We start from the raw sequence: 20,800 nt of genomic DNA, 5'->3' as shown, positions 1-20,800 counted from the left end.
TGACAGGCCACACGTCGAATGACTCTCGCTGCCTCATTCTTGGGTCAGCTTCACGAAGGCCGCTCCCAGTCTCCAAAACATGGTCCGAACGATCTTCTGTGTCAGTTTGTCGTCTTAGAGGTGTCCATTGCCTACACACCTTATTGCGTCACCTCTGTGCCGCACATCCAGTGCGGATAACAAATGGCTTTTTACATTGAGGTGACAAAAGTCTTGGACTACCTCCTAACATAGTGTCGGACCTCCTTTTCCCAGACGTAGTGCGGCAGCTCGACGCCGCATGGGTTCAACAAGCCGTTGGAAGTCCCCTGCACAAATATTGAGCCATGCTGCAACTGTAGTTGTCCATAATTGCGAAAGTGTTGCCTGTGCAGGATTTTGTGCACCAACTGACCTCTCGATTATCTCCCATAAATTCTCAATGAAATCCACGTCGGGCGATCTGAATGGCCGAATCATGTCCAGAATGTTCTTCAAACCAGTCACGAACAATTGTGATTCGGTGACACGACGCATTGTGATCCATAAAAATTCCATCGTTGTCTGGGAACATGAAGTCCATGAATGACTGCAAATGGTCTCCAGCAAGCCGAACATAATGACTACCAGCCTATCATCGGTTCATTTGGACTGGAGGACCCAGTCCATTCCATACAAATACAGCCCACACCATTATGGAGCCACCATCAGCTCGCTCAGTGCCTTTTTGGCGACTTGCGTCCATAGCTTCGTGGGGCCTGCGCCCCACTAGAACTATACCATCAGCTCATACCAACTGAAAGTGGGGCTCATCTCACCAGGCCATGGTTTTCCGGTCGTCTAGGGTCCAACCGATACGTTCACGAGCCCAGGAGAGGCGCTGCAGGCAATGTCGTGTTGTCACGAAAGGCACTCGCGGCTGCTACCATACTTTATTAACACCAAATTTTACCGCCCTGTCCTAACCGGTATGTTCGTGGTACGTCCCACGCTGATTTCTGTGGTTTGTTAACGGTGTTGCTTGTCTGTTAGCACACAACCGCTTCTCTCGGTCTTTAAGTGAATTCCTTCGGCCACTGCGTTGTCTGTGGTGAGAGGTAATGACTGAAATTTGGTATTTCTGCACACTCTTGACACTACGGATCTCGGAATATTGAATTCCCTAACGACTTCCGAAATGGAATATGCATTGTGTGTAGCTCCAACTACGATTCTTCGTTGAAAGTTTGTTAATTATCCTCTTGCGGCTGTAATCACATCGAAAACCTTTTCACATAAATCACCTGAGAACAAATGACAGCTCCGCCAATGCACTGCCTTTTCTATCTTGTGTCCGCGTTATTACTGCCATCTGTATATTTGCGTATCGCTGTCCCACGACCTTTGTCACCTGATTGTAACTTGGTGCAGGAAGGATTTATTCAACAGAGGCGGTAAAGATTTTGGAGCACATTTGCACAGCCCGCATCTCGTGGTCGTGCGGTAGCGTTCTCGCTTCCCACGCCCGGGTTCCCGGGTTCGATTCCCGGCGGGGTCAGGGATTTTCTCTGCCTCGTGATGGCTGGGTGTTGTGTGCTGTCCTTAGGTTAGTTAGGTTTAAGTATTTCTAAGTTCTAGGGGACTTATGACCACAGCAGTTGAGTCCCATAGTGCTCAGAGCCATTTGAGCCACATTTGCACATCATTTCCCCCTTCCTTCACCATCAACTTGAAGTACGAGGGTGAGTCAAATGAAAACCTAAAATTTGTAGTAACAAATCGAAATTTCGCGCCGTTATCCTGTAAATTGGTAAGCCTGCTACAAACGGCGTGCAGAATGGCCTGTAGGTGGCAGCATAGTGCAGATGCACACATACCGTCGCAGTATAAAGATGGCCGCCCCACTTGCGACTTGCACCAAGACAGAACAGCGTTTTATTACTCGGGTTTTGCGTAGTTAAGGTGTGAAACCTATTGAAATTCATCGACGAATGAAAGTTCAGTACGGTGATGCATGTTTGTCACAGCAGCAAGTCTACGAATGCAGTAGGAAGTTCGCAAATGGTGTGGCTCCAGTGATAGATGCTCCTCGTCCAGGTCAGGCACAACGAGTTCTGACTCCACAGAACACTGCAGCAGTTGAAGCCATAGTGAAGGAAAACCACCGATTGACACTGAATGACAATGCAGCATGTTTACAGATTAGTCATGGTTCAGCGCACCACATTGTGCATGATGTGCTCCAGTTTCACAAAGTGTCTGCAAGATGGGTGCCACGGCAGCTGACTCCTGAAATGAGAGAACGACGTGTTGATGCTTGTGAAGAACTTCTTCGGCGCTTTGAACGAGAAGGTGATGGCTTCCTTGCAAGAATCGTTACTGGGGACGAAACCTGGGTTCACTTCACCAACCGGAAACGAGTGTCTTCCTCATCCACAATACTCACCAGACCTTGCCCCAGCAATGGGAGGAAAGAAGTTCCGTTCTGATGAAGAGGTACGCCACGCAGTGCATGAGTGGTTGTGCGGACTACCAAAAGAATTTTTTTTCTAAAGGAATTTATGCACTTTGTAAGCGCTAGAGGACTTGCACTGAGCGTGGGGGAGATTATGTTGAAAAGTGATACAGCTTTGTACCACTTCTGCACAATAAATAATATTTTAAAATATATTTAAGGTTTTCATTTGACTCACCCTCGTAGAATACAGGACATGTCACATATTGCTACAGGAGAAAGTGTCGGTCAAAACTAGAAGAAAATTTCGTAAAATTATGTGTCAGGACACCAGTATTGTTGAGATATGGGTCAGTCTGTCCTCTCATTCACGTCTGTCTGCTACGTGGAAGTGGATAGTACAGGCAATGCTTGTAAGTGTGCGCTCAGTGTTCTTGTGTGGATCTTGTATGTGGTCTTATTTAACATGGGATATGCACAGCGAAGTACCGATGTCGCAATATAGCTGGATGGCTACAAAGGTGAAAGTTGGGTGGTTGGTTGATTTGGGGGATGGGACCCAACAGCGAGGTCATCGGTCCCATCAGGTTAGGTAAGGATGGGGAAGGAAGTCGCCCGTGCCCTTTGAAAGGAACCATCCCGCCATATGCCTGAAGCCATTTAGGGAAATGGCGGAAAACCTAAATCAGGATGGCCGAACGCGGGTTTGAGGGACCGTCGTCTTCCCGAATGTGAGTCTAGTGTGCCAACAAAGGTGAAAGTAAAGTTAGTACTTAGCTTTTTCATCGTCCTCTCCTTCAGACTGCGTTGCGTTTTTCTTCTCCCAGGTTCGTTAATACCACGAAGTCTCCATGTGGTAATTGTCTCTCTTGTTTAATTAAGCGTCGTTCCTTCTGGTACGTATGAGGTCTTATAAGTTGGTAGCTTGATAGCTTCCCAACTTACACATTGCAGCAGTTTAGCTAGTACTGCACAATTTTGTTTTGCAGAGCTAAGTACACATACACCTGTTCTTCAAGTACTTTCAGTTTACAAATGCCTCTGGCTTCAGAAATGCTTGAGTTATTTGGAACGTCTCCAAAGTCAACTGGTTGTTTACAATATTAGCTCTGAGTACAAATGTTATGTAAAATTTACAATATGCGATATATAAAATAAGCGTCTGACGCAGTTGTTAGAATGGTTACTGCTGCTACAGTGACAGGTTGTCAAGATGTAAGTGAGTTTGAACGTGGTGTTACAGTCGGCTCACGAGCTATGGCATGCAGCATCTCCAAGGTGGCGATGAAGTGGGGATTTTCCCGTACCCCTTTTTCACGAGTATACCGTGAATATCAGGGATCCGGTGAAACATCAAATTTCCGACATCGCTGCTGCCGGAAAAAGATCCTGCAAGAACGGGACCAAAGACGACTGAAGAGAATCGTTCAACGTGACAGAAGTGTAACCCTTCCGCAAATTGCTGCAGATTTCAATGCTGGGGCCGGCCGCTGTGGCCGAGCGGTTCAAGGCTTTTCAGTCCGGAACAGCGCTGCTGCTACGTTGCAGGTTAGAATCCTGCCTCGAGGATAGATGTGTGTGATGTCCTTAGTTAGGTTTAAGTAGTTGTAAGTCTAGGGGACTGATGACTTCAGCTGTTAAGTGTCATAGTAGTTAGAGCCATCTGAACCATTTTTCAATGTTGGGCCATCACCAAGTGTCAGTGTGTGAACAATTCAACGAAGCGTAATCGATATGGGCTTTCAAAGCCGAAGGGCCACTCTTGTGTCCTTGACGAGTGCATGAAACAAAGCTTTATGCCTCGCCTGGACAGTCGATGACTGGAAACATTCAAATTGAATCGAGGAGATGGACGTGTACGGGTATGGAGACAACGTAATGAATCCATGGACCCTGTATGTGAGCAGGGGACTGTTCGAGCTGATAGAGGCTCTATAATGGTGTAGGGCGTTTGCAGTTGGAGTGATACTGAACCCTTGATGCGTCTAGATACGACTCTGACAGGTTACACGTACGTAAGCATCCTGTCTGATCACCTGCATCCATCCATGTCCATTGTGCATTCCGAAGGACTTGGGAACTTCCAGCAGGACAATGCAACACCACACACAGCCAGAATTGTTACAGGAACACTACTCTGAGTTTAAACACTTCCGCTGACCAGAAAACTCTCCAGATATGAACATTATTGAGCATATTTGGGATACCTTGCAACTTGCCGTTGAGATGAGATCTCCACCCACTCTTACTCTTACGGATTGGACAGTCCAGAAGGATTCACGGTGTCAATTCCCTCCAATACTACTTCAGACATTAGTCGAGTCCATGCAACGTCGTGCTACGGCACTTCTGCGTGCTCGACGATATTAGGCAGGTGTACCAGTTTCTTTGGCTTTTCGATGTAATTATATATAAAATCAGATGTTATAGTATCGATACTTAAAATACAGATATGGTTTTGCAAACTGTTTTGAAAGAAGTACATATAATTATACGTTTCATAAACCTTTGGTGATATTCGTATTACTAATCTGACAGTACGAAATTATACGTGGAGTTTTAAAATATGTCAAGGATGTGAATCACTTGCGTTTTGATTAAGTTATTTATGACGTAATATAGTTCGTACTTATGTGGAATAATCCTCACTCTAGGAAGTTTGAAGGAAAATTAAAGTTTTACCGGAATCTTCGTCGCCCGAGCTTTCTACTGAGATATTAACTTCAGAAGAGGTAATTAGTTTTTGAATTATGAACTTTCGTAATTTTTGCTACTTGGAATGAAATGCTGTTTGCAAGTTTTGGTGGCTTTGAAGATCATTTACGAATCGTAGTATACCACAGACTACATTGAGTATCATTACATTTCGCTGACGGTTGATATTATTTTATTACGTAGGTTCAGTCATGTTAAGGATTTTCGCTTGTAATTGAATGTCACTATATGAAAAATATTACTTCATTTTTTACACCAGTAAGCACATGTCATAATTTCAGATAGTATCGAGTTCGTTATTATTCCTGTTGTAAATGTTAACCTTTACTTTATAGTGTTAACTTGTCAACCAGACTTACTGGTACCATTCCTGATGAGATTCCTTTCCCGGGTATCGGGTGGTGTATAAAATACAGAGATCGATACGGTACGAAAAGCTTTACGTGCTGCGTGTGTATACCACGTATCCTGACACATCCTTCAGCTCTAAATCGTGAATAACGCACCCTTTCAGTTACAGCTGGCTGTATTCGGATTGCGTCACATGCGTTGGTTACTCGCTCCTGCAACGTCTACACATTGTCGATGGGCTGGGCACATAATGTCTTTAAATGCCCACACGGTCAGTAGTCCAACAACGTATTCAGGTGCGGTGAACGGCGGAGGCCACGCTGGCGGACCTCCTCGATCAGTCCATCGTCCATGAAACGTTGCGGTGTGTTACTGTCACACTGTAACGCTACCGCCCTTTAACGGACGTGCGTTAGCTGTATAAAGCCTGTACTGTAATAAGTTCACGGGCTTCACCTTATAACCAAGAATTTTAGTACATAAATTGACCGCATGTACCTAATAGAAGCAAGATCGGACTTGTAATCAGTAAATAACTACAGTGATTCATCAAGCATATGTAAAGTATAATTGCTCGTTCGCATGGACAAGAAGCATACACAGTAGATGCTACCTATAATTAATAATTCGGTCGCCAGCCTACTTAGGCAATGAGTGAGTTTTTCCTTGTACAAGTGGGTGCATGTACAAGCATAGTAACACGTAATAATGATGCGTTATGTGGCAAAGTTTGGACCCGGAAAAATCCACTGAACTAAAGCTTTCTCTTTTTGCACTAATTTGAACGAGCTAAATTTACACAACACCACACAGCAATGATTGCTACGAACTGCATTATGTATAGTGATCAGACTGAAATCGGGCATAGATTTTCCTAGAGGGAACAGTTTTGAAAACACACATACCATGTCACTATTGAAATTGAAAAAACAACACTAATACACTTAGGTTAAATATAGAAATTAACTTTACTGGTCAAATCTGATCAGCACATTTCAAGGTTTGAAAGAATAGACAAGAGAAGGGGGGGGGGGGGCCTGAAACTGTTATGGTCGTTATACTGAAACTGTTAAGTACCAAAAGGCAAATTAACACTCAAAATTATCAATCTATGGATAACTACTCTTTTGTCTTACTTCTGAATAATTCAACTGTCGTTATTTCTATCTCAGATTAATTAAATAACATCGCTAACTCAATTCAAAAAAACTCTCTTCCAATTTAGTTATACTTTTGTTCTTTACCAACATTTGTAATAACCCACAGAACTGTAAATTTCTTTATAGCAAAAGTTTGACTGCTGATAATTCTCATCTACACTAATTATAAACTTTCAGTTCAGGATACTCGGGTTGCACAATATGAGGTAAGGATCCTGTCTAGGTCAGTGATCAGGATAAGTCATGGCTAAGGCAATTCTGGTAAAAGTCACGTTATTATTGAACGGTTAGAAACATTTTCGACACTGGTCCACACAAATACACTTATAAAGATGAAATAAATGTTTGACCTGTGCAAGTCGGTGCGGCGGTTGGCGGGCAGCGAGGTAGCGGGCAGCACGGCACACATACAAGCGCAGCTAAGGCTCACACTACATCGGCACTTTCCATCTTCTTAGCGTCGTAATCTTTCCAATTTCGTGCCTCAGAATATAGCCATGCCAAGTAGTCGTCGGAATCGGTTCATCCGAGGCCCAATGGAATCCACTTTCCCTGGGTAGCCGCCTCGGTACAGTACGTGTTCCTCTGACCGATTCACAACTCCGACTCTTACTGATGCTCGCCTCCGACTGACTACTGAGCCCGTTGTGCCGAACCGCGCCCAGTGTGCGTTTTCCCGCGCTCGCCTGCCTCCACCTTTTCCCGCTCCCCTACAGGTAGGGTATTCACCACAGGTTTTCTACTACACATATCCTAATGCATTACCTACGTATGGACCAAGTGTTTAAATTACAATTTCCACATTTTACAATAGTTTTAACATTAAGTACACTTTCTTTTGATTATCACATCATTTGAAATCTAACATAATTAATAATATTCATTTCAAAAGTTACCCACAGTTTCTTTAACATCACGAAAAGAGCAAGAAATTAAATCAACCATTTTTCACACTAATTTAGAGAAATTCATAAAGAAAAAAATTATTATATGTACAGTTGTCGTTACACATGCCCTTGTTTCCAGAAAATTTTGCTTAAGTCCAAATTTTATGGGAACACTCAATCTTACAATTATACAGTGGTTCTGAATCTTTACTTAAATGTCCAAAAGGTTTACACTACATATGTCCTTCTACTCCCTGTATATAAGTTTACACTCTTTTAACACTTCCAGAATAATTATTTATCATTTACTCAAGTGCCTTTTGCACAGTCCAACTTCTCATCATAACATTACTAAAATAGTAATTTAATTAATTCTTCTAATTTTCTCAAAGAAATAATTTAAATTTTGGAATACAAACATTTAACTACAAAAACAATTGCATATTTTGTACACACTATAAGATAATTTGTCGCTGCTTGCTTTGAATAGCAGTCCATTTCCTTACTTACTAAACAAAATACACACACATATACTCAAAAAAATTAACTACACATATTTGCTGCCTATTGTGCGGATTTGGGCAGTCCTTTTCACTTCATATTATCACATCTCCTGGATCATATTTACAATTTTCCATCGACTATTTATCTGCCCTCATTGGTATTTGGCAGTCCTTCATATCATGGTTCATACACTGCCCATTTTCATTTTTGACAGTCCCATCTTTTATCTGGCTGATAGCATTTATCCTTTCATTTCAGTCCCTTTCTCCATATATTTTTACAGTTACAGTACAATTGGTAATCTGAAACTCACATAACTACATTAGCACACTTTCAAGGGTATACAGACATTTACAAAGATTAGTTACATTTAGAATAACTTGGGTTCAGCATAAGATACAGCACATTTATTGCCAGTCGCTTTCTGATTATTCTTATCTCACTCATTTCTAGGAACATACAGTTTCAGGTCCACAATATTTCTTACACCTAAAGGTCTTTTGGATTTTGGGTAGATCAGGTAGTAAGCATTGTCGTGTGGAATATTCTGTATTATATATGGTCCATTATAAATATATTTAAATTTTGAAATTTCATGGTTTAGTTCACTAGACTTTTCGTGGGGTTTTAAAAGAACATAATCTCCAATTTTAAATTTTGAAACTTTTAAATTTTTATTGTGTCTTTTAGATCTAGATTCAGCTTTTTGCTTTGCCCTTTTTATCACCAATTCTTTCTTTTGATCCAATCCCAAACTTGTACAAGGTGGAAACTCTAGTTTTTCTTCAATTAAACTTGTACTACTTCTGCCTAACAAAATTTCTTCCGGTGGAAATCCTGTAGTTTCATGATGTAATGTGTTCATGACATTCTCAAAATCCGATATAAATCTGCCCCAGACTCCAAATCAACAAACCAATAATTCACTTTCAGGTAACACTGAGATACAGTAATAATAAAGTCATGCATAATACTAATAATATATACAAATACAGTATCCTGCCCCCAGTCTCTTTATTAACAAGGCAGTCTTTTAGGGTTCATAAAACAGTCACTTAAGTCTGGTGGCTTTTTAGGCCTCCTATTTTCTACATCTTTCACTAAGCCATTCAGATCTTGCCAACGTTTCGTTTCATCAGGTGGCTTTTTTGGTTTTGAAATTTCAAAGTCTTCAGCAAGGTACAACATTCCCTGTTCTGCCATCATTTTATCAGGTGGTTCTTTTTGTTCCTGTAATTCACACTCCTTCAAAACATTTATTAAGGCGTGCCCCAGTATAGAATCATCTGGAGGTTCCTGCAAATTATGCCCCTGTTTTACATTACTAAATAATTCATTCGGTTTTGGCCCAGTTCTACTTTCTGTATCTTTCTTTGGAAAAATGTCACTAATTTTCTCATACCCTCTTTCAGTAAAAATATATTCACTTTCGTTTACACCTGCCAATTCATCTTCACTAGAGTCCTCACTACTATCTTCCTCAGCACCAGATTCACTTAAGTACGCTACTTTTGAACAATAGGGAGAGTTAGTACATTCATTTTCGTCTGTATTTGCGTATCTTTCATCATCCGAACTATCGTCGGAATCCGACCATTCCGGATCGCTTTCAGGTTCTAACATAAAAGCTTTTCTGAGACAGGCACTAAGTTCTTCCTCTGTATTGTCGTCAGGCTTGGATTTTAACTCAATCTCCTCTTTTGGCAATACGGCCTCATCCTCAGCTTTATTCACATCCACTGTGACTTCATATTCGGTGTAATCCTCGTGGACTTTGATTACTTTCAGGTAATAATCTGCCCCTTCTCCACGGTGCCTCTCGCTAGCAGCTTGTACTATTGGCGTACTGTTAGCAGAAGTTATTTCTTCGTCAATGCTGAGGATTTCATCCTCCAAATCCTTCCTACCCTTAATCTGCGTCCTATTGGCGGCACGCGTACTTTGCGCGGCGCTATTTATTCTCTCCTCTTCCAATTCGGGCCACGTCACCTTATCGACGTCCCTATTATCTCCTTTTCCACTAACTAATTTCTTTGCCTCATACTCCTTCTTAAAATCCTCCCACTCACATTGCTTTAGGCCCTTGTACAGATCATCGATCTGCACACGCCAATCAGTTACTTCTGCTAATTCATCCTCGCCTTTAATTTCATTGCAAACACTGCTAACCGCATCTCTCTGTGTATTCATAGTTTCCTTTATCGTTTCCTTTGCCACGGAATTATTATTCGTAAAGTTTTCATTAGCTCTGACGGCTATATTCGTATCTACTGCTGCCGTATTTCTAGCGGCTTCTTTCTTAACAGATGTTCTACTAGGCTGGGCCGTTGCCCTCTGATGCTCCACTCGCCTGTTAACCTGTAGCGTTCTGTGCGGCAGAAATGACTCATTCTGGCTCGCAGCTGACGCTTGTTTCGCCACCACACGCCGCGGCGTTCCATTCCTGTCCCTAGCCTGTCTCATTACATTACGGTCGGTCCACTATCTTTTTTTAAATCGGGGCCGGTATGTATTGTCCGCTTCCGTTTGGCCCGCAACGTTCGCGGAAATTAGTTTCCCCCGTCGTTATTATTTTGCGCGGTATACTCTCTACCGCGACCTGGATAATTTCCTCTGCCTCTTCCTCTGCCTCTTCCTCTTTGTATTACATTGACGCGAAATCCATCGCCGTCATTTCGTTCGTCATTGTGTCGGTTATTATGGTTACCAAAGTTTTGATAATTGGCACGACTTGCGCGCCAATGGTCTTCGTCTTCGACCCTTTCTAGAAATGCTTGGAAGCTGCGATGGTTGCTTCCTACATACCTCTTTGAATCTTCTGGGAGCTTTTTATATAACTCCCAGATAATTTCTGAATCTGATCTTCGGCCTCTTAAATGCGTCAATTTCCGGTACCAATGCTCGCAGAAATCTTTCAAAGAATTTCTGCCCCTGTTATCATGAAGCTTGGCCATGATAAATTCGCGCCATAAATGATCCTGCTTTTGTTCGGACCAATATTCTTCCGTAAATCTCTGCCTAAATTCTTCGAACGTCATTCGTTCGGTATTTAAATTTATTCCCCAGCGCTTAGCATCACCTGCTAAGGCGCTAATTACAACATTTATCTTTTCCTGATCAGACAAGTGCTCAGGAAATACTCTCTCGCAATTTTTGATAAAATCTAACGGATGCCACCCGTTATGTTTCTTGGCTGGATCGAAGCGTTCCTCGCCTTCTAACAGCTTTGTAATCGGTGTGCCATTACAGACAACACCAGGCCTATCTTTAATTTTACTCTCAAGGTCAAAAATTTTGCCTTGAATTTTCGAAGAATTTTGTTCACATTCGGTAACTCTCTCGCCTAAATCTTTTTCAGTGTCTGAAACTGCCCTTTTCAACTGTGAAATTCCTTGTTGACATTCGTTTACGATCTCAGTTTTGAGACCGAAAACTTTTTCGTCTACTTTTGTTTCTACCAGGGGCTCTACTTTCTCTTGTATGTTGAGAATTTCAACATCGAACCTACTGTTAATGTTAACAATTTCCCCCTGCATAGTGTCCATATTTTTGTTAATGGTGTCAATTTCAAATTTCATAGTATTTACCACAGAACTTAAATTACCCACCTTTTGTTCTACCTGTTCTATTTGTTTACTAATTTTAATTCCCTGTCCTTCAACCTGTGCTTTAATCCGATCCACCTGTTTTTTGAGTTGCTCGTCAACGTGTGTTTTAAGCTGTTCGTTCTGTGTTTTGAGCTGCTCGTCAACGTGTGTTTTAAGCTGTTCGTTCTGTGTTTTGAGCTGCTCGTCAACGTGTGTTTTAAGCTGCTCGTTCTGTGTTTTGAGCTGATTAACATGATTGCCGACTTGTTTTTGAAGCTGATCATTCTGTGTTTTGATCTGCTCGCTCTGTCCTGCAATTTGTTTAGTTAATTGTTCAAATAAATCGTTCATGCTTAAAATGTTCACACTGTTTTGTTCTACGGAATCCGTGTGTTCCGGTTCTACTTCAGAAGTTTCTTTCGGTTCTTTCTTTATCTGTGGTGAATCAAACATGTCAGTGGATTCGTTCACGTACCCACTATCATCTACAAAGTCACCCTCTACTTCCTGTTTTGTCCCTTGCTGTGTTCGAGACGATCTCGACATTTCAATCTGTTCGTTGACGTGTTCATGGTATTGTATGTACGCCAATTGTCTTCTGCTAATGCCATCTGTTATCTGGCCGCGTAAACTCCGGCTACTGCCAGCCGCATTCTCCATTTCGCTCGGCGCATCTACCCTGCCTACATTCCCGTCCATATCGAATGCCAACTACAACACACTGTCGTACTTGACGTTCACTGCAGTTTACTTTAGTGACTTTTATTGCTATTCGCGCCACTGGACATCCACTGATCGATCTTTACGTTAATTTGTAACCGACAACAACTGAAAGTCCTGTCACCGGGAAGCCACGTGTAACGCTACCTCCCTTTAACGGACGTGCGTTAGCTGTATAAAGCCTGTACTGTAATAAGTTCACGGGCTTCACCTTATAACCAAGGATTTTAGTACATAAATTGACCGCGTGTACCTAATAGAAGCAAGATCGGACTTGTAATCAGTAAATAACTACAGTGATTCATCAAGCATATGTAAAGTATAATTGCTCGTTCGCATGGACAAGAAGCATACACAGTAGATGCTACCTATAATTAATAATTCGGTCGCCAGCCTACTTAGGCAATGAGTGAGTTTTTCCTTGTACAAGTGGGTGCATGTACAAGCATAGTAACACGTAATAATGATGCGTTATGTGGCAAAGTTTGGACCCGGAAAAATCCACTGAACTAAAGCTTTCTCTTTTTGCACTAATTTGAACGAGCTAAATTTACACAATGATTGCTACGAACTGCATTATGTATAGTGATCAGACTGAAATCGGGCATAGATTTTCCTAGAGGGAACAGTTTTGAAAACACACATACCATGTCACTATTGAAATTGAAAAAACAACACTAATACACTTAGGTTAAATATAGAAATTAACTTTACTGGTCAAATCTGATCAGCACATTTCAAGGTTTGAAAGAATAGACAAGAGAAGGGGGGGGGGGGGGGGCCTGAAACTGTTATGGTCGTTATACTGAAACTGTTAAGTACCAAAAGGCAAATTAACACTCAAAATTATCAATCTATGGATAACTACTCTTTTGTCTTACTTCTGAATAATTCAACTGTCGTTATTTCTATCTCAGATTAATTAAATAACATCGCTAACTCAATTCAAAAAAACTCTCTTCCAATTTAGTTATACTTTTGTTCTTTACCAACATTTGTAATAACCCACAGAACTGTAAATTTCTTTATAGCAAAAGTTTGACTGCTGATAATTCTCATCTACACTAATTATAAACTTTCAGTTCAGGATACTCGGGTTGCACAATACGAGGTAAGGATCCTGTCTAGGTCAGTGATCAGGATAAGTCATGGCTAAGGCAATTCTGGTAAAAGTCACGTTATTATTGAACGGTTAGAAACATTTTCGACACTGGTCCACACAAATACACTTCTAAAGATGAAATAAATGTTTGACCTGTGCAAGTCGGTGCGGCGGTTGGCGGGCAGCGAGGTAGCGGGCAGCACGGCACACATACAAGCGCAGCTAAGGCTCACACTACATCGGCACTTTCCATCTTCTTAGCGTCGTAATCTTTCCAATTTCGTGCCTCAGAATATAGCCATGCCAAGTAGTCGTCGGAATCGGTTCATCCGAGGCCCAATGGAATCCACTTTCCCTGGGTAGCCGCCTCGGTACAGTACGTGTTCCTCTGACCGATTCACAACTCCGACTCTTACTGATGCTCGCCTCCGACTGACTACTGAGCCCGTTGTGCCGAATCGCGCCCAGTGTGCGTTTTCCCGCGCTCGCCTGCCTCCACCTTTTCCCGCCCCCCTACAGGTAGGGTATTCACCACAGGTTTTCTACTACACATATCCTAATGCATTACCTACGTATGGACCAAGTGTTTAAATTACAATTTCCACATTTTACAATAGTTTTAACATTAAGTACACTTTCTTTTGATTATCACATCATTTGAAATCTAACATAATTAATAATATTCATTTCAAAAGTTACCCACAGTTTCTTTAACATCACGAAAAGAGCAAGAAATTAAATCAACCATTTTTCACACTAATTTAGAGAAATTCATAAAGAAAAAAATTATTATATGTACAGTTGTCGTTACAACACGGTCCGTGGAAATTAACATGGTGTCCCGTCGTGAAAAAGTCAGATGTCCTAGACGAAAATCGCCTTGGGAAATCCAGTTGCCAGTGTAAAAGTCGTAACTGAGGCCGTACTTCTAACATCTGAGTCCATCAAGATGTTCTGCCGCTGCGAACGACACTAGCGAATCAACTGAACATGACGTCATCCATTGAATGAATGGTTGATGCGCAGTGCACGATGCAGAAAGTGCAAACTAGGTAAAATTATGTGAAAGTAAATCGAGTGCACTATTACGTCAATTCATTTTGTAAAATTAACTGTCGATCACCGGTTTAAAAACATTACTTTTTCCAGTGGAATTAATGTTCTTAACAGTTTTTTTAAAAACATCCTGTGGTAATTGCAATACCTGTGACCTTGCGCAGTTATAAAGACGTCAGTCAAGAATGAATATAATACAGTGACTGACTATTTCACAATGAATTTTTAATTACTTCTATTTTGAAAGAAACATTCGCAGGTGTGTTGTGTACTGCCTCTTGTTACCAGCGGCTGTGGCGCGCCATCCCATGTATTACCTAAAATTTACCGGTTTCGATTTGCCACGCAAAACATGGTCAGTGCTAAACAGAATTACGACCCAAAACGGCAAATGCGGTTTCACATGGAGCAAGCAGCCAACCACACGTTGTGACTGGGAAGAACTACAGACATCACAGGTCAGTACCCCACGAGATCGTACGATGATGGACCAGAAGATTCCAGCTGGCGACTCGCAAATCGACATATTATGTAAATGCCCTAGATTTTTGTTTTTATGCTGTAAGTATATGCTCTACACTCTATGCGTCCTTTACATCAGTTCACCAGAAAACGATGTAATAAGTAAATAAAACGTTCCGCGTCTTCCTAGGCACACCATTTTCTGAAATGCGATGCTGCATGAAGGCTCGGACGTTTTCTACAGTAGACATGCAACAGATTTTTACAAACTTATTTATAATTATTTACATAAAAAACGTAGTAACATAATACGCTAAAACGGCCTAAAGGGTGTAAAATAATTTATCGAAGCCCCATAGAGATTTCTAATCCCATAGAGATAGTCCCGAAAATCGGCGCTTGTGAATTATTAGCTATAAGAATACTTGTAAAACTTGAAACAGAAGTGGTGGAGCACATACTGAGGCAAGAGTAGCTTACCTCAGTCACTAACAATTTTATAACACTGCAAATGATATGAACTGTTGAGTGATTTTTCTCAACAGCAGCTATTCTGTACACTCCTTATTGCCCCACGTCTTCCGTTTTACATTTTATAAATATCGTCATAGCTGCAACAAAGTCAAACCCGCAGATTTTCAAGACTATCTATGAGGAGATAGGAATCTATTTGGGGACAGGAGGAATTAATTTCTACTTATTTGCCCGTTTTAAAAAGTGTTGTATTAGAAAGATTTTTATTTCCATAGTTATTTTCTGTTTTATAGTCTTGGGTGTGTGCAATTTTTCAACAGATTTCAACAATTTTGATCAGATTATAAGAGAGAAACGTGGTAAATTTAAGGATTATTATAGTTTACCTTGGCCTTACTTAACCAATATACAGGGTGGTCCATTGATCGTGACCGGGCCAAATAAGCATCAAACGAAAAACTACAAAGAACGAAACTTGTTTAGCTTGAAGGGGGAAACCAGGTGGCGCTATGGTTGGCCCGCTAGATGGCGCTGCCATAGGTCAAACGGATATCAACTGCATTTTTTAAATATGAACCCTCATTTTTATTACATATTCGCGTAGTACGTAAAGAAATATGAATGTTTTAGTTGGACCACTTTTTTCGCTTTGTGATATATGGCGCTGTAATAGTCACAAATATATAGCTCACAATTTTAGACGAACAGTTGGCAACAGGTAGGTTTCTTAAATTAAAATACAGAACGAAGATACGTTTGAACATTTTATTTCGATTGTTCCAATGTGATACATGTACCTTTATGAACTTATCATTTCTGAGAACGCATGCTGTTACAGCGTGATTATCTGTAAATAACACATTAATGCAATAAATGCTCAAAATGATGTCCGTCAACCTCAATGCATTTGGCAATACGTGTAACAACATTCCTCTCAACAGCGAGTAGTTCGCTTTCCGTAATGTTCGCACATGCATTGACAATGCGCTGACGCATGTTGTCAGACGTTGTCGGTGGATCACGATAGCAAATATCCTTCAACTTTCCCCACAGAAAGAAACCAGGGGACGTCAGGTCCGGTGAACGTGCGGGCCATGGTATGGCGCTTCGACGACCAATCCACCTGTCATGAAATATGCTGTTCAATACCGCTCAACCGCACGCGAGCTATGTGCCGGACATCCATCATGTTGGAAGTACATCGCCATTCTGTCATGCAGTGAAACATCTTATAGTAACATCGGTTGAACATTACGTAGGAAATCAGCATACATCGCACCATTTAGATTGCCATAGATAAAATGGGGGCCAATTATCCTTCCTCCCATAATGCCGCACCATACATTTACCCGCCAAGGTCGCCGATGTTCCACTTGTCGCAGCCATCGTGGACTTTCCGTTGCCCAATAGTGCATATTATGCCGGTTTATGTTACCGCCGTTGGTAAATGAAGCTTCGTCGCTAAATAGAACGGATGCAAAAAGGCTGTCATCGTTCCGTAATTTCTCTTGGTCCCAGTGGCAGAACTGTACACGACGTGCAAAGTCATCGCCATGCAATTCCTGGTGCATAGAAATATGGTACGGGTGCAATCGATGTTGATGTAGTCAACACCGACGTTTTTGAGATTCCCGATTCTTGCGCAATTTGTCTGCTACTGATGTGCGGATTAGCCGCGACAGCAGCTAAAACACTTACTTAGGCATCATCACTTGTTGCAGGTCGTGGTTGACGTTTCACATGTGTCTAAACACTTCCTGTTTCCTTAAATAACGTAACTATCCGGCGAACGGTCCGGACACTTGGATGATGTCATGCGGGATACCGAGCAGCATACATAGCACACGCCCGTTGGGAATTTTGATCACAATAGCCACACATCAACACGATATCGACTTTTTCCGCAATTGGTAAACGGTCCAGTTTAACACGGGTAATATATCACGAAGCAAACACCGTCCGCACTATCGGAATGTTGCGTGTTACCACGTGCCATCTATCACAAAACGAAAGAAGTGGTCTAACTAAAACATTCATATTTCTTTACGTGCTACACGAATATGTAATTAAAAATGGGGCTTCCTATTTTAAAAAAACGCAGTTGATATCCGTTTGACCTATGGCAGCGCCATCTAGCGGGCCAACCATAGCGCCATCTGGTTTCCCCCTTCAAGCTAGACGAGTTTCGTTCTTTGTAGTTTTTTCGTTTGATGCTTATTTTGTGAGATATTTGACCCTGTCACTATCAATGGACCACCCTGTATTGCTTCCTCGTCAGCGTATCTCGCGAAAAGATCGTGAACGTAAAAAATTAGAGATTTTGGAGCTCACGTGGAGGCTTAACAGCTATCATTCTTACTGCAAAACATTCGTGATGGCAACAGGAAACAGGGTGAATCGCAGTGGTGTACCAAGTATCCTCTGCCACACACCAGACAAGAAATCGAATTAATACTTCAGTATCATTCAGTTCTGAGCTACGTTGAAATCGGGAAGTTAGTGTGAATTTTTTTATTTTTTATATTACACGTCTAGTTCCGTAGAAAAAATTGAGGAGCAAAAAAAAAATTGTTCAAATGGCTCGGAGCACTATGCGGCTTAACTTCTGAGGTCATCAGTCGCCTAGAACTTAGAACTAATTAAACCTAATTAACCTAAGGCCGTCACACACATCCGCGCCCGAGGCAGGATTCGAACCTGAGACCGTAGCGGTCGCTCGGTTCCAGACTGCAGCGCCTAGAACCGCACGGCCACTCCGGCCGGCTTGAGGAGCAAATCTGCAAGGTAATGGAAAGTGTCAGTACACGAAATTACAACATAAAAGTAATAACAGATAAAATAAAATGTTTATGAACCCAAAAAAAGATAAGTCATAAGTTTATGTAAACGCTATCACGAATATAACCCAGGAATCAGCTTAATTTTTCAAGGAACTCCCTGATAGAATAGGAGTGATCCATGAGAAAACTCTTCAGTTTCGATTTGGAAGCGCGTAAATTACTGCTAAAAATTTTGAATTCTTGTGATAGCTTATTGGAAATGGATGAAGTGGTATACTGCACGCCTTTCTGCACAAGAGTCAAAAAAGTGTGATCCAACAGCAAATTGGATTTTTGATTAGTATTGACTGAAGCTGCTAATTCTTTAACAAGAAACGACAGTAAGGAATATATATATATATATATATATATATATATATATATATATATATATATATATATATATATATATATATATATGCCCGTTCTGTGAAACTAAAACGTCGGGTTTTGTTGAATTGTGCATTAGAAAGTGTAAAACCTGAGCATTACTGTAATTTAGCGTTAGTTTATTTTCTACAAGGCATGACCTTAATGTCTTGAACCGCACTATTTGAAACAGAGCCAGTGTTGCACACCACATCCTTTATTACCACGCTAGTGTCATCAATAAACAGAAATTTTTTAGAATTACCCGTAATACTACAGGACATATCACTTATATAAGTAAGGAATAAGAGTGGCCCCAGCACTGATCCCTAGGGCACCCCACATTTAGCAGTGCCCCACTCAGACCCCACATCATAGCCGTTCTCAACATTGTGGAGAATGACCTTTTGTTGTCTGCTATTAAAGTAAGAGGTGAACCAATTGTGAGTTACTCCCTTTATTCCGTAATGGTCCAACTTCCAGAGCAATATTTTGTGATCAACACAATCAAACGCCTTAGTTAGATCAAAAAATATGTCTAGCGTTCGAAATCTTTTTTTAATCCATCCAGTACCTCACAGAGAAAAGAGAATATAGAATTTTCAATTGCTAAACCACTTCTAAAGCCAAACTGTATATTTGAGAGCATGTCAATGTGGATTGTGTGTTACGCTGCTATAAAGCTAGTTGCATTAGGTTGACGAGCAAGCTGTGTGATCGCTACTGAAGCTCTGTACAGGAAAAGCATGGTCGCCAAGTTGTGTCTAACGCGCTGCTGTTCGTGCCTTGACCGCTGCGGGGTAGTTGGTCGTTTTAGTAAATATGCAAGTTCAGCCCTCTCACATATTTCTGATGTAGACCGCTGTCTTCAAACTGTCTCGGACCCTAGCAGCAAAAAGTATAAAAAAACGGTCGGAAAACATTTTTCGTGGCAAGGATATAAAAACCCCAGTTTTCGTGCAGCTCGTATTGACATCGAACGGGGTAGATTTCTCAGCTGCTGTTCGAATAACTGGTGTCGTAGTACATAGCTTTAAATTAGGTTCAAAAAATGGTTCAAATGGCTCTGAGCACTATGGGACTCAACTGCTGAAGTCATAAGTCCCCTAGAACTTAGAACTACTTAAACCTAACTAACCTAAGGACATCACACACGTCCATGCCCGAGGCAGGATTCGAACCCGCGACCGTAGCGGTCGCGCGGTTCCGGACTGTAGCGCCTAGAACCGCTTGGCCACTCCGGCCGGCTTTAAATTAGGTATGATTCTCCCACAGCAGTTATTTGAGAAGTCAGACTAAATGTTTTACTCCTGCAAGGTTTCTAAATGCAGTGCTTTTTTCAGCTCTACTTATTCTGTCTTGACAGCACTTTCATACATGATGTATCCGTTAGGGTATCGTAAGTCTTCAGGTGATTGATATTAACACTTGAAAATTCTTTTTGCTACAATTCTCCCTTTTGCATGAATCCTATATGATTTCCCACCCTTCTGGCCTCGAGAAGAATTGCGGAAAGCACAGCGCTGTGGTATTACTTCACTTGTAGCTTCGGAAAAGGCATATGACCCCCAATAACGCACACTTAACAGGAGGGCCCGATGCAGGATGAAGTGTCACGTGTTGCGATTTAAGCCATTAAGTTATTTGACTGTCTTCTGGAAATTGTCTTAAATGATTAATCATACCGTTTTATGCTCCTAACATGCTTTTTTTCTCTTGAATTTCAGTACTCTTTTATAAAAACGGAAATGAAATTCCTGCAATTTGAAAGCCCGCTAAAACGCTCCATTTGAGTCATATGATGCCTGTGACGTCACTGGCTAGTTCGCTGCTCCTTCTGTCAAGATGATAATTCACAGTATTGTCTCCGTTTGAAATTTACGTTTCGAAAATGAGTTTCTAGTGGTGTGTAGTACCATATTGTACAAATACATCTATCAAAAGTCCTAAATGTTGTTTTTGAGTGTTCCAGAGAATGAGAAGATGCGTCAAATTTGGTTGCAATGTACCGGCAAATTTCCACCACGTCGATGCACAAATTCACTAACTTAGTCAAAAATGTGTTGTTTTGTGAAGTTAACATTAACTTACCTCCGAGATATGCTCTACCACTGTTACAACGAAGGATAGCGACATTCAACGAAATAACCTCCTAGTGAAAATTGTCCTTTTACCTTCCTG

The 20,800-nt window shown here is 41.3% G+C and overlaps 1 protein-coding gene across 1 annotated transcript in view; it reads left to right on the top strand.

Annotated features, from left to right (window-relative positions):
• LOC126252114 (gamma-glutamyl hydrolase B-like) overlaps positions 1-20,800 on the top strand; it is a 191,389-nt gene that overhangs the window by 14,546 nt on the left and 156,043 nt on the right. The gene's annotated exons all lie outside the window — the stretch shown is intronic.

This window comes from Schistocerca nitens, chromosome 4 (assembly GCF_023898315.1).
Source record: "Schistocerca nitens isolate TAMUIC-IGC-003100 chromosome 4, iqSchNite1.1, whole genome shotgun sequence".
NCBI classification, from domain to species: Eukaryota; Metazoa; Arthropoda; class Insecta; order Orthoptera; family Acrididae; genus Schistocerca; species Schistocerca nitens.
This window is presented reverse-complemented; position numbering and strand designations above follow the sequence as displayed.